Source organism: Rhyacophila brunnea, unplaced genomic scaffold (assembly GCF_057557595.1).
Source record: "Rhyacophila brunnea isolate RB1 unplaced genomic scaffold, BYU_Rbru_1.0 scaffold_20, whole genome shotgun sequence".
Classification (NCBI taxonomy): Eukaryota; Metazoa; Arthropoda; class Insecta; order Trichoptera; family Rhyacophilidae; genus Rhyacophila; species Rhyacophila brunnea.
The window spans coordinates 8,396,376-8,412,169 of NW_028232860.1; positions in this window are offsets into that span (position 1 = coordinate 8,396,376).

Here is a 15,794-nt window from a genome sequence, read left to right on the forward strand (position 1 = left end):
GCCATCACGAAACAAATTGACGTGTCCATAGCTCAACGTTCGCTCTCCGATTGCCAGCGAGACCAAAATTTCGTCGCCATAGTAGAAAATTATTTTAAATTATTTTCCGTTTTACTGAAGTACCGTCTTAAATAATATCGCTAAGCAGATATAAAAAATCGCAACATAAATAATAATTCATATAGTTTAAAGCTAAAAATATTCCAAAATTTCTTTGGCTATGCACCGAATCATATGGGATTAGAGGGAGTGAAAAATATAGCGACTCGCATTTTAAAGTAAATATTTTTGTCTTGCTTTTTAAATAAAAATATCTGCAGAAATACATATCGTCACCTCAATACTACAACTAGATAACACTGATATGGTAATTGTTGGGAAAATTAAATTTAAACTTTACTCGATTAATATAAATCTAGATTCTAGGCTATAATTATTATTTAAAATAAAAATGCAAAACTGTGCTTGTCTGATTGGGAGCATTGAATTAATGTTACGTTTTATACAAAAAATATTGTATCTATATTATTTTATTTATTTATTGCATTTATGGTTTTAAAGTTATCTAATATTTTCCAATACAAAATTAATACAGTACCCATTAACTTCTGACTTACCTAATCATTTTGTAGAGGAGGAAATGTAGAATTATATTCAATAGCTATCTCAAAAACAGTGAAAATCAATCTAGTTGTAGTATAATTGAAGTGACGATATTATATAACGTTATATTGTAGTTATTTCGGAATAACTTTATTGACAATATTATGTAGTATTCTATAGTTACGCTTGATGTCGACGTATGCTGACATTCGACTTTCATCCGTTTGTCCGCTAGGTGATGACAAAAATTCACATATAAAATTTTATTCCAACTACTACTAGATAATTTCAGTTGCACATGATAACAAAGCGGTTAACGTATCGGTTTATAATGTCGTTGGTCCCTGGTTCGAACCCGGGTTTGGCTAAAAATTCACCCAACATATCTGAATCCAGAGTATAATATACCAAATAGGTTGAGCGAGTGACTAACATCCATTTTTCGTAAAATCAGAAATCTTTTAATACAACTTCTACCTACTACTATTAAAGAAAATTGCGTCGCATTTAGTGCAATGATTTAAAATAAATAATTAAAAAAAATAGCGCCATTTTTAGTGCATACCCGTGGCAAAGGGTGGAGGTAGGCTTTTAAGATCCGACATAAATAGTGCACACTAAGCTTTGTCAGTCATACGTATTTGTTTTCATTTTTTTTTCATTTCATTTTCATGACTAAAAAAGTGTTCTTACCCTTTAGTTAAAAATATTATGAATATAATAGTAATTTAAAGATTTTTGGTAGGTTTTAGTTACATAGGCTTCTGAGTAAAATATTATTTCTTATCAAAATCGAGTTTCTACCTATTTATTTTTTATGTAAATATAACTTTTTAATCGCGAAGATTATAAAAAACCGATTAATAACCGTTATAATACATTAAAAAACACTGAATATTATTCATATTTATATATAATTTTGAGGTAATAATACTTATTGGCTTATTATAAAAAATACTTGCTAAAAGCTTGCATAATCAAGATAAATGTAAATTTATTCATCATCATCATCATCATAATGTTATTTATTTTGAATATCCGTTGATTTATCGATATCGACATTTTGACATATCTTTAAATTCGTATTTAATATATTTACTTATATCAAAGAATAATATGAAATATGTCAATATGTTTAAGTAGTATGCTGAATGTAAATTATAATTGATAGCCAACTTAATGAAAGTTAATTTATGCGGAATAATATTTTAATGCCATCTAGTGGTGAATAATACTATTACCTACAATAAAAAAATGTTTTGTTTTTGAAAATAATGTAGGTATGCACCAGTGGCGAAGGGTGGAAGTAGACCGTTAAGATTCGATATAAATAGTGCATATTCAAATTTGTCAGTCATATTTATGTTTTCATTATAATATAAAATTTGCAGATAGTACCGGTTAGTTTTAATAATTCAATTAAACTCTGCCCAAACCAAACCTAGAGTTTGCGTGATCCCTACTTCGATATAATGTATTACGGTCAATTCTCGATCAGTCATACTTAAGTATATTATGTTTTTGTTATACATATTATTACACAAGGTGTTGATTTGTTTTTTTTTTTTAAATCTATTAAGCCCTATCTAAACCAAAGTATAATCGATAAACAATATTCTTCTACAAATAAAATATCAAAATTTTTGTATGGTTTAATGGTGTAATTTTAGATATTTTATGGATAAACGAAAATTTATTACTATTTTATCTACTATGGTTTGGATTAAGCAAGGTTTAATCGAATTTCACAAACTAACAAACAGTATAATATTATATACGTTGTAGTCTTTTTTCAATGAATATAAATACATTTAAATGACAAAATTTACTATGCACTATGAGCTATGCTGACAGCACGAATTTCTTTAGACATAATATGAATAAGACATTTAAAACGTCCATGTTTCATTTTAAGACCGAATAATATGACAATGTACAGATTAAAATAGCAATTAATGCCAATATAACTCACCATATAATGACAAAAAATTGTAGATATTTCTTTAGTCTCCACTGAAGATTTATGAAATTCTCATTTTTAATACTCCATGAAACTTACCTGAAAAGAAAAATATACAATACATTAGTATAGTGCACGATTTATCCAATTGGTACTATTACTAGATTAATTAATTCAAATTTGTTTTAGGTTTTTAGTATTGTATAATATTTTTGACACAGTTTTAAAATAAAAGTTATCTATTAATTTGATAGCAGAGGGTTGAACGGACCCTTTTTTGAATTGCTACACTCCAGCTCCGTTCCGGGTCCTAATATTTGCTCTAGATACGTTCCAGGATCTGCTCCGCTTCGGGTAAAAAGTTTTAATATGTATATACTATAGTTTTGAAATAAGGTTTATTATTTGTCTTTTTCATTATTAATTCTATAAAACAAAATTTCAACAGCAAATCGTCTTTCATTATCTGCCTCCTCTATCGAAAAAAGTGAGGTTATTTAGCACTCGGCAGTGTTGCAGTATTTCAAATTATTCCAGTGTCAAATATAATAATATGTTTATTTGATTTTAGGGCGAAAATTTAATAATAAAATAATTACAAGATAAAAAGAACTTTTTATATACCTACAACGTTTTTAAATTTTCTGTTGAATCATAATATAAACTTGACTTGACTAGCTAAAAACGATCAAAAAAAGTTGTATTTGATAGAAATAATACTGAAATGTCATTTTGACACTCATATTGATTTCCATAGTAACGCACGTATGTATTAATAATTTAGTTGCTAAGACCCCAGAACCTTAGCAACCAATAATAGTGGATTGGATTACGGATTTCTTCCGAAATAACTTTTCATACAATACAGAATTAACTCAAAATTAATTTAATTCTACTTGATGGCTAAAAGTATTAAATGAATGCATTGGAATCGTGTTCTGATATATTCTAAAAGTTTCAAATAGCTAGTGGGGAAGTTAGTTAAAAATCGATTGCAAGATTTGTACCGGACAAAAAACCACCGGACAAATAAGAATACGAGCTAAGAAAAACGTTGTAAAAAATATCCGGAGCAATGGAGCAGTAAAAATTGTCCATGCTCCGGGTAAAGTCCCATTACTTCACTACTCCGTGCTCCTGCTCCGAGCTCTGCTCCAACGCTCTGTTTGATAGTTTCAATAATGTATATTTTATATTATGTTTCTTCGTCAAAATAAACAATGATTAATAATGAAGTAGAAATATTATCATGACTATCATGTGATTAAAATAAACCAATTATTCGTTCAGAGAAGAATATTTAATTTACGAAATCAGTTAACATAACTACGTATTATCTGAGACAACAGATAAATCTCGTGAAGTAATTTGACAGAACAAACATGCAATTAAGTTGTGTTGACGTTATAAATGCAGGTATACGTACGAATAGTTAGTATAACCATAGTAATAATTTCCTAACTTACAACATCAGGAATCGTATTGTAAGTCTGTTAAGTACTATATTATTATATAGAATTTAAAACTTATAAAAAAAACATTGACCGATTACTAATATCATATCAATTTATGAGTGTTTAATATTGTAATCTTTTTTAATTTACTTAATTTAAATTTAAATTCCATCAAGTAACCTCGGTTGATAGTATTAATATTTATCATAATCATCAGCCGGTGTCGATCCCTAGCTCTTTCCACTCTTCTCGCTACCTACTCAGTTTTTTACTTCCACGTACATCCACCAAACTTTGTGAGTTATCTGGAGGGTTAGCGGAGAACTGCATGATGCAAACCACATAATCTGGGAATGTCCGAGAATGTGCTCTGATAATTATGCTAAAGTCAGTTTAACCTAAAATTATTATTTTAGACGTGAAGATCTTTTCACATATTTTAATTTGTCCGTATTGTTTAATCATTGTTTTATATATATTATATATCATTAAATTCATTTATTTTAGTTAAGTCTCCGTGGATTTCCTCCGTGAACTTTTTATTAAATTACGTATTTTAATTAACCCAGCGCAAAGTTCACTTGAGAGCGACAGAATCTGGGTATCTACTCCAGAGACATTCCCAGGCGTAAACAACTGTTGATGCTTCAAATCAAGCGTAGGGCTTCGTGACATGCTCGATTAAGGCCAAGTGTGGTGCAGGGTGGGTTTGTTTGGAGGATCCATGTTTGTGTTTATCCAGGGGCACGATTGGTATCACTGTATATAGGTATTTGTCAACTATATCTTATCTATTAGTCGACCTCTTTCACAGTGCGTACTCTTGTTTCACCAGTGGATCAAGTCCATTGGTTTATTTTGATGTCTATCTGAGCTATGTCCAACATGTACATTTCCATGCCAAGATGCGTTACTCGTAATTATTAGATTTTTTTATATTGAGGGTCCATATTTCGCATGCATACGTCACTACTGGTAGCACACTTTATAGAACACTTTACGCTTGAAACACAATTGGAAGACAATCTGTTAATACAAAACCTCCACGCTGTGAAGGCCCATTATGATATTATTAGAATCGGACATGGTCGAAAAAAAATTCAAACTATCAAACTAAAGTTTCATTCAAACGGATGGATAAAATCCGCTGGCAAAATTCGGTATAAGAACGTGGCAGCTAAGAACTGGGAACCGAGATAAGTGGATGAAACTGGTGATAGTCTTCATCCAGCAGATGACTGACCCCAGGCGATGACGATGCTATATAAAAATTATTAGTTTACATGGATATTTACTTTACTACTGTTATCATTGATAATAGATAATGCAATATATTCATATAGATATTCTTTTTAACACTACTAATAACAGACCATGAGGTTCAATGACAGTATTAAAGTGAAACAGCAGTGTAATAAAAGTATAGCATACCAACTTACTAGTTTAGTTATTCTAGGTTTCGCAAACTGCGGATAGAGTTTCATCGTACTCCTCATTTGCCAGGCACAAGAATATGGAATGAATCGAAAAACCCGTAAGGATCCGTACACAGAATTATTATTGCACGTATACATATGTACAAACAAAGTTAGATAAATAGTACGAAATTGCTCTGTGTACATCGAAGCAAAAGTTTATAATGCTCCGGTAGACCAATAAAGCTCACAAAAGCTGATACCCATTGGCCCGCAGGTGAGCGGATACAGGAAAAGCTCAATTTTCTCAACTTTTCAACGGAAGCATTCCGGAAAATAAGTATCTGTTAGATGTATGTTTCATTTATAGAATATTATATGCATAGAAATTAATATTGTGTATCTTCTATCAATAGTAAAGTTAATTATTATAGTAGGTATGTATATAATAGACACCCACGGTGGCCGCGCGGCTTAAGCGCTGGACTATCACGCCGTGGGTCTCAGGTTCAAATCCTGTGTCTGGCAAGTACACATATTGTTTTTCAATTTTTGTGTGAGTCATGGTATGGACCTAATAGGTTGAGCAAGTGGCTGACATCCATTTCTCGTAAAATACAAAATCTGTTAATACAAACCTCTACTCTGTGGAGGCCAATATATAATCCTATTAGGATCGGACATGGTCGAAAAAAAATGTATATAATATAATTTGTGCGTCAGAGTCTGTGTTTCAAGTAAGATTTTACCGAAGATAAGATTAAACGTATACATAATTGTATATGTACCGACGAACTGTCAATTCATAGTGGAACTGCATTGCATTGTTGTTTTTATTTAATAAAACGCAATTTTTATGTAGTACTTATTCTACTTTTAATCAAGAGATTAGGACCGGTTTCGTCCGCCTCAGAGGGACATTTTCAACTCAAAATGTCCCTCTGAGGCGGACGAAACCGGTCTTAATCTCTTGATTAAAAGTGGAATAAGTACTACATAAAAATTGCGTTTTATTAAATAAAAACAACTATAAGTACCTTAAATTCAACTTTCGAGACTATCACAAATCACTATCACTATCGGAAATACGAAATTTTTAAAACTATTTACTTAAGTATGTTGTAAAAATATTAATCAATATTGAATGAAAAATCTTTTACTTCAGATATACTGTTTCTCAGATTTATACAAAAGAATAATATTAAAAACTTACTAATGCTTATAGTGATGAAAATATTATATTTTTTAAACACAAGTAAAATGAGTGTCTGGGATTGAGGTAGTAATTATTTGTATGAGCGAAATCGGTCAGTGATGCGATACGATCGAACGTCCCGATTAAACTTGTTGCCGGTTCGGATTTTTACCATTTTTTCCATACGACTTAAACCGTATAGTGTGAAATAAGGGTAACTGGGGACTTCTCGGTTTTCGCAACATATACGACTATTACCTTTAAATTAATTATTTGATAAACGCAGTCCACACCAGGTGGCTGCCACTAATTTCTGTATTTGTGTCTGAGGTAAAAATTAGATCCAACGGTCTACATTGGCAAAAGTAAAATAAAAATCATGTTGGGCAGAAATAATTTAAACACATATCTACCCATCAAAATGTAATTATTATTATGGCAGTTAAATTAATTTAACAATTTAAATACTCACGTGTATATTATCTACAAGTTCGTGACCTTTTTCATTTTATCACTTTATTTAAGGATTCTGTATAAATAAACAATATTCTATTTAAACCTTACCATACCGAAAATGTTTTATTTTTAATTTATTCATCGAGATGTATATTTTTTTATTCTGCGCATAAATATATTCACGTAACATTCCGAGAAAAACACAAGAAATAAAACTACGCAATAATTAAATTTGGATAAAACAAAACTATATGAAAATGTCGTTTCTTTGGAAATTTGTATTGCTAGAATAATAATGCAGAGTTTGCTTACACGTGGCACGCGGACCATACCCAAATGACTTTTTTTTTAAATAACTGTACAATCCGATGTGGATCTTGACCGCCTCATGAAAAGCTTTCGAATATGACGGGCTGGGTCTTCGCAGGTCAATTTCGATGATTTGCTTCACAGTGTTCAGAGGACACTCTTGTTACTTGAGATAAATAACGACAAAGCAAGTCAAGAGTGTTTTTTTTATATTTTATACACTCTTTCTTTAAGCACCAAGGTGCATGGTTGCTATTTGTCATATCAGTCTCGTGCAGCTTCGTTTTGGGGCTAGAAAGTGTGGCACAAAAATCTTTTCATTCTGACATGTTTATGTCGTTGTGCACAAATCGCGTTTGCATTTACATGACGGGTGGAGATGAGATAACTCAAATCATTGGGTCTAAACTAATTCATATCTTTTGCCTCATTATTGTGGATGATAATAACTGAAATTACAAGCGTTTGCAGCATTTTTTTTTCTATATAAAGCGATCTTGCGATGATCATGTTGCTTGAGTAATTTTTGATTCAGTCGCTTTTTGATGGTGACTCTTTGACATCACCTATAATATCTCTTCTCATCAGGCTGCTTGGATCTCTTCTTACTACTTGGTCGAAGAATTGGAGATTTCGTTTCATGCAGTTAGTCGAGATATGTTATATAATGCCAGGCACTACACCTCGAATCCGCCAATTCGCGTCGTTCGCTTTAACACCGTATTGAAAAGCAACGTTTTAACTCTTATGCCTTGACTACACGTAACGAGTACAGTGGCGAGACAGCAAAATACCACTAGGCCGAGAGAGTATTTATACGTATTTTTCTCTATTCGGCTTTTGTGGCGAGTCAGTTCACTTTCGGTCAAAAAATAGGCTAGTTTTAGCTAGCTAGACTTGCTAGTAGTAGCAGCAAGGCTTTACTGATATTAATCTCCAGTCTTCATGTAGACTTAGAATCGTAGACGATAGCCGAAATATTTTATATGGTTGCACACTTGACAAAATCATAGATCCTGTAATAACAATTTTATAGGTAATCAAAAAAGGTTTTAAATAAAACCGATAAATAATTATTTTAATTAAAATAAAAAATATACTTATAATCAATCGATGTGCGGGTTTAATATATTATTTATCAAAGAGGACTGTTCACGCATCTATTAATAAATTAATCACCAACAAACGTACCCGGCAACACAAAGTTTAGAAATAGTGTTAATGATTATAATAATTAATTTGGTATTAAAATTTGGGCAGGATTTGGGTCAAAGCGTCACAACTTAACAAATTATATTCACGTTGTGCGCAAACGACCATAATTTAAGTTATGTGTGTTGTTTTATGACAGCGCGTTTAGCGTTACGTTTTTATTACAGCGCTGGGATTACGAGATGCCTGCAATGATATTATTTTTAAAGGTAATAATTTAGATGTCGATTGGAAATCATCTCATATTTACGCTTTCGACTCTGATAGATTATGTAACACATATATACTGCAGAGAAGTCAATATAATAAAGTTTACGATTGTTTGTCTATTACTTGTACTGATGCTATAACATTTAGGCTGTGGTATAATTTTCAATGATGCAAAGATAGCTATAAGTTTTGAGTTCACTTTAGTGGGGAGTAGTAAAATATTATAGGATAAATTTAATATATATATAACATATAATATTAAGAATGTTTAGAACTGACAACTCGAGTGAAGCAGCGTGACTTTTTAGCGCCCATTTTTTAAAAATCTAGCGCTAGAGAACGCGGTAATAGAACTTAAACCGTCTAAACCAGGAGTTCACAAAGTGCGTATCGCGTGACTTTTTGATGTGTTCCTCAATTAATAGATTTGCAAGAGAACGTGGAAGCAAAAGCATCTTATCGTGATAATTTAATTGAATTCTACAAAAGACTTTCACTTGAAGTATATCCAAATATATTATTAAACATGCTCATCAAATGGCCTCTTTATTTGGAAGTACATACCTATATTTGTGAAAAAACATTTTCTACAATGAACAATTATTAATAAATCTAACTTAAGATCAAAAAGTAACGGACAACCATAATCACGTGATTTGCATATTCACACCACCAAAATTTGAGCATAGATTTCCGGATTTAGTTTTAAACAAACAATTGCATACCTAAATCGCATGGTGAAAAAAAATGTTTTTAGTATAGGTATTAATAAGAGTATTAATAAGAGAGAATTCAAGACTAACCTAACCTAACAAATAATCCAGTATATCGGCTATTTTCATAATTTGTTTGCCACTGGCTTTCACTAAATAGTCAACAACCTCAATTAATAAAGCAAATTTTATTCTAGGCTTTATTAATTAATATTTCATAATAATATGTTGTACCTCAGCAATTTATACATAGAGTTTGTTCAATACCAATAACCAAAATTACTATGATCTCATTTGAACAATTTAATCATACTGTAAAGCTTTACAATCGAAAAGTCTTTGAAGCAATGTATTCCTTCACTTAGTTGTCCATTTGATTGATTGGAAAATAATATATTTTTAATATGATTCCTTCCTTGTATGAAAACATTAAAAATATTACACGTTTAAATAAATATATATAATAAATTAAAGCTCAAGGCAGCTTCTTGGCTCTATTATAATCCCGCACATTAATAATACCACTAATGGCCAAACACCTTGACTCGATACAGGCACTAGCTTATGTGGCATTATACAGTATATTATATTATTTAAAAAGTATATATTTAATATTGAAAAAATACTATGTATGTAGATTCATAAAACATCAAAATACCTACCTTCTTTCAATAAACATGGTTTGATTTGACAACGCAAAATTTTAATAAGAATGCGGTTATCGTTAGATCGCTCTGAAGATCGGAAGCCAAAATTGCTGTCAACATCGATAATTTGAATATTTATTGTAAAATTAAGAAAATCGGTTAAAGTGTAATTATCACTACGGGGACGCGGTAAATAACTCCAATAGATATTCAAAAAATACTTAATATTTTTTAGTACAATACAAAATAAATTAAAAACGTGTTTTTAATTTTCTTTCGTAATACCTAATAAATTTGTTTTATAACATGAATAGTTTACAATCCTAAGATCCAGAAAGTTTTCTTGATTTCATAAGCCCGGAAAGGAAGATATTGGAATCCCGAGAATTAGTTTTAATTTATTTTATTAAGTGTAATTTAAATATTATAACGGTTAGTTAATAATTACACCCACAGTGGCACTATAACGCCGTGGGTCCCAAGTTCGAATCCTGGGTCTGGCAAATACACATATTGTTTTTCAATTTGTGTTTGAGTCAGGGTATGGACCTAATAGGTTGATGCAAGTGGCTGACATCCATTTCTCGTAAAATACAAAATCTGTTTATAGAAAGCTCTACTCTGTGGAGGCCCATAATATGATCCTATTAGGATCGGACATATCGGAAACAAACAAATATATAGAATGCTGAAATATCATTTTGACATTTCATTTTGATTTCCATAATAACGCACGTATATATTAATAATTTAGTTGCTAGGACCACCCCCTTAACAACCAATAATAGTCTTTTACTTTTTACGAATTTTTCTGAAATAACTTTCCATATAAAACAGAATTAACTGAAAATGAATTCAATTCTGCTTAAAGATGGCTAAAAGAATGCATTGGCATCGTGTCCTGATATATTCTAAAAGTTTCAAATGTCTAGCTAGTCGGGAAGTTAGTAAAAAATCGATTGCAAGATTTGTACTGGACAAACAACTACCGGACAAACAAGAATGCGAGCTAATAAAAACGTTGTAAAAATCTTTTATTAGACACAAATTCGTCACTCAACAGGACTTGAACGTGTAACCGCTGGATTTGTGCCAGTGTGATTTTAACTAGTGGTTCTTACATGAAATAATGTTCATCGAATTACTTTATAATTCTGGTTAACGGTTTTTATGTATTAAATAAATGCAGGTATCCATTAAGTACCTTAATTACTAACCGACGTCACGGAGTCATTCAATAATTATTTGTTTATATAACATACTTGAACTTGCTCATAATATAATAAACTATTTTTTAATTCAATTCAATCGGAATTAGATAAGCACTTCATGTAAGAGCCACTGGTTAAAATCATCGTTATAAAGCAGGCGGTTGCAGGTTCAATTCCTTCCGCGTATCATATGTTTTTTCGAAAAAAAGATTTTTTTCTAGTCGGTATATGCACGAGATACGTATTTCTAAAGTATGTACGTATATTCTTCTTCTTCCGCCCTGTCACGTCCCAACATTGGGGCATAGGACAAGCACAAGTTGGCGCCACTTCCCTCGGTCTATCACCAACTCTTGCGCCTCCCGCCATGTCAGACCTGCAGCACGAACGTCACTCTTGTCGCACCGCTGCAGCGTGAGGGAGGGCCGGCCACAGCGACGGAACCCTTGAGGCTGTATCACAAGGGTACGAAGTGCCGCACTTTTCGGCGGCATCCGGAATACGTGTCCCAGCCATGTAAAGCGTCTCTTCGTGATAACTTCAATCACTGTAGGCTGTTGTGTCTGCTCACGAACTCGGGTATTTGTAACACGGTCGTACCAATGTACCCCTAAGATTCGGCGGAGATATCGATTCTCAAAGCTCAAAAGCTGAGACTCTTAAAACTTAGTAAGATGCCATGTCTCACAGCCATACACGAGCACAAGTAGCACACGTATGTATATATATATATATTACGATTACGCAATTGTTTTATCGTATCCAATCGGTAAAAAAACGGCAAAAATTCCACTGGATTTTGTTGAATTCCGGCATCCAGGAATTTAAAAAAAATCCCTTTTTAAAATTCTGGGATTGGCAATTAATTCTGTCCGGGATAGCAATCGGTAATACCAAAAGAATTTCTAATACTCAATGTGAAAACCATTCGTTCAAACCGGTTTGAAAAAAAAACGATAAATAATTTGAAGATTAATAATTCCAGGTGACACAAAGGGTCAAAAAAGATTTGTCAGGTGTGTGAACGTAAATTAGAATATGATTTCATTTTACAAGGAACACCTGATGATTGCGATACACAAGAATATTATGGTGTGGCATAAACCACGATTATTTAAGAAGGCATTTTGAATTTGTTATTCAATAACAATACTTGGATGTTGTTATACAGAACGAAGTTATCCCACATTTTATCACGAAATTAGTTAAAATATATACATTAATAATTACAAGATAAAAAGAACTTTTTATATACCACGTTTTTAAATTTTCTGTTGAATCATATAAACTTGACAATTCTATGTATTAATAATTTAGGACAAATAAGGCAATTGTCAACAATTCTTTTTTTTGCTATTTTGCAACAAACAAACAAATATAGAATACTGAAATGTGATTTTGATTTCCATAGTAACGCACGTATATATTATTAATTTAGTTGCTAGGACCACCTACTTAGCAACCAATAATAGTGCATTGGGATTACGGATTTTTTCCGAAATAACTTTTCATACAAAACAGAATTAACTGAAAATGAATTCAATTCTACTTTAAGATGGCTGAAAGTTAAAGGGAAGTTTGTTAAAAATCGATTGCAAGATTTGTAATGGATAAACAACCACCGGAAAAACAAGAATACGAGCTAAAAAAAACGTGGTAAAATAACATAGCATATTCATTTTATAATAGTAAAGGAGGATGGAATATTGGTAGATATACTATTTTAATAAAATAATGCGAAAATATTTAAAGCTTTTAAAATTTTATAACCTTTTAAAACCGGCCATATTATAATAGCAGAAATTGGATTGATAAGTAGGATTGGTGGTTAATTAATTCATTGTCACATAATATCATATTACCTAATTAAAAAGAGAAAATCTTTAAGAAAGCCATGCCTAAGTATTCTAATACTTCGATCTAAATGGTTGAAAAAAATAACAGAATTACATATTTTTTACGCTTTAGTGAGGGAATGAGTTACGCTCAGGGAACTCAGAAATAATGGGAACTGGAATACCTAACAGATGTAGAGAAGCAGGCAACTGATTTTGAGTGTGAAAGAATACGGGATATACTTAAACACATATCAAGAATAAGTCATACGTCGAATAGTGACAACTGCTCTCGGTTTATGCAAGGACGCTTATTTAATATTGGCGTATTGAAGGTTGCAACACACACTATTCCACATATTCGTAGGACATTCAACATTCAAAACCCTGCGTCAAAATGTACTGTATTGGGATATATTATTGCCTAACGGAATTCTATTTATTAATCTCTGTTCTGTGGTTAGGCTCAGCAAAAAAACTACATTCAAGAATTCTTTATTAAACCGAATATAAAGTTATTTATTCGCTTTTCGTTATTTCAACCTCGGAATAATGCACTTTCCGGGTACATTCCTAATACCCATCCACTCCTCACTTCGAGTCTAGCAATAAACACCTGATCTGTATTATAAGACTAATTATACGAAGGGTGTTCTCCCACGAGTTATTGCGAGCTGTCAAATCCATAGGTGGTTATTAAATGTGCACGTCTTAACGGTCGTAATTATTAGGATAAAATCATTTTATTTATTTTACATAATATAGCAAACTTTACAAATTATTAATTTAAGACTTTCACACATTTAAAATAAAGCAATAGTATTAAAACAGTATGTACGAGTAGAATAGATGCAGTATTAAGATATTATGTGAGGGAATATTAATTATTGTGCAATACATTCTGCGATCCTTGTAGTTCAATGCGGGTTTAATTTCAGGCCAAGTCACAATGAATCACATGGATAGTAGGTAACAGTGGCGAAGGGTGACTTTTGGAAAGAGGTAAGCTGTGGAGATCAGAGAAAAAGAGCACACTTGTCAGGTAACTTACGGGAAATAAGAAGATAATACTTACGATATTACTACTGATGAATAGGTGCACACTAATGACAACGACACACTGGTCATAGGTTTCACCGCTGAATTTGTCAAATTATTTAAATCACTTATGGCAGTAGAATTCCACGCATACTTTCTTTACCAAACAATACGCATCGCCAACAAAAAAGTTTGTTTAATGTATAACTGCCAGTTAAAAACAAATATTTATCATTTATAAATTGTTGTGAAAATGTCTAATATAAGTTTTTTTGCTGTATTCAAATCTAAATGAACCCTTGGAAGGTCAAGCTTTGATAATTTTTAAATGCAAACGTTCGCACATTTTCTACCGGGACACTACACAATTTAATAAATACTTATATATTTAAAGCACTGGCGAATGATTTCGGTACAATATGAGATAATTTATCCACATTCACAGTAACACAATGAATTTTGTATTATAAAATAAACCTTTACCACCGCTTTGACATGTCAAAATGACATAAACTGTGAATAGCATGTTATGTTTGTCTATGACTGAAGTAACCTAAATAATAATCGCGAATTAATACAATATTTATTTTTAATAACAATTTATAAATTATAAATGTGATCGAACACAATAGTTATTATTTTTTTAATTATCCTTATTATTTATTATTTGCTTTTAAAGATAAGCAAAGACAATAAACAAATCAACATTTCGAATAAGCTTGTCTGTTAACGCTTCTGAGTCTCGAACAAAAACCCAGACATGCATGAAGTTGGCAACTGAATTTTGGTAGAAAATTCGGCTTGGATTATCGTTGAAATAATTCTAAAAATAGCACTCACGTTGGACGTTCCGTTATTTATTTTTGATTCGAAACATGACTAAATTAAAAGCTCTACTTATAAATAACGACGATAGATGGCAATCAATATTTTTATTATAACCTACAATGTCATACAATATAGATATTTATTTATATAAATTAAATACTTGAAAATAGAAGGTAAGCTTTAAATAATCGCTTAGTATGGAGCCTTCGCCACCGGTAGGTAATTGTCTCATAACCTGGGTGTTTTTTTTCAGTACTACACTACCTTTCTTAACTTTCTTCTTTAAGCACTACGGTGTATGGTTGCAGCGTCAGTTCCGTGCGGCTCCGTCTCGGGACAGAATGAGCACTTAAAATCACTTCTTTCAGACACGTTTAATACTTTGGACGCTGAAGACGCACATGCGCGTAATGACCAGGCGGCCGATCGATGTAATTAACGTGCATTTTAAAGGTGCTAATTAAAATCTCATTATATAGTCAACAGCGAATGAGTTAAAGCGTCATGGAAAGCGGCTGTGCATATATGGCGGGCGGTGGTGGGAACTTTAACTACTCTTATTAAAACTTATAGCTTGTTGTAGTGTTAAAAAAAAGAAAAAAATCAAGTCGATAAGTACCTAGTTACCTAATTTGTTTTTGGGATAGGTCTTTCTAGCATAACGCAATCCGAGCATAGAATCTACTACTACTTATTTCAGCGTTTCCC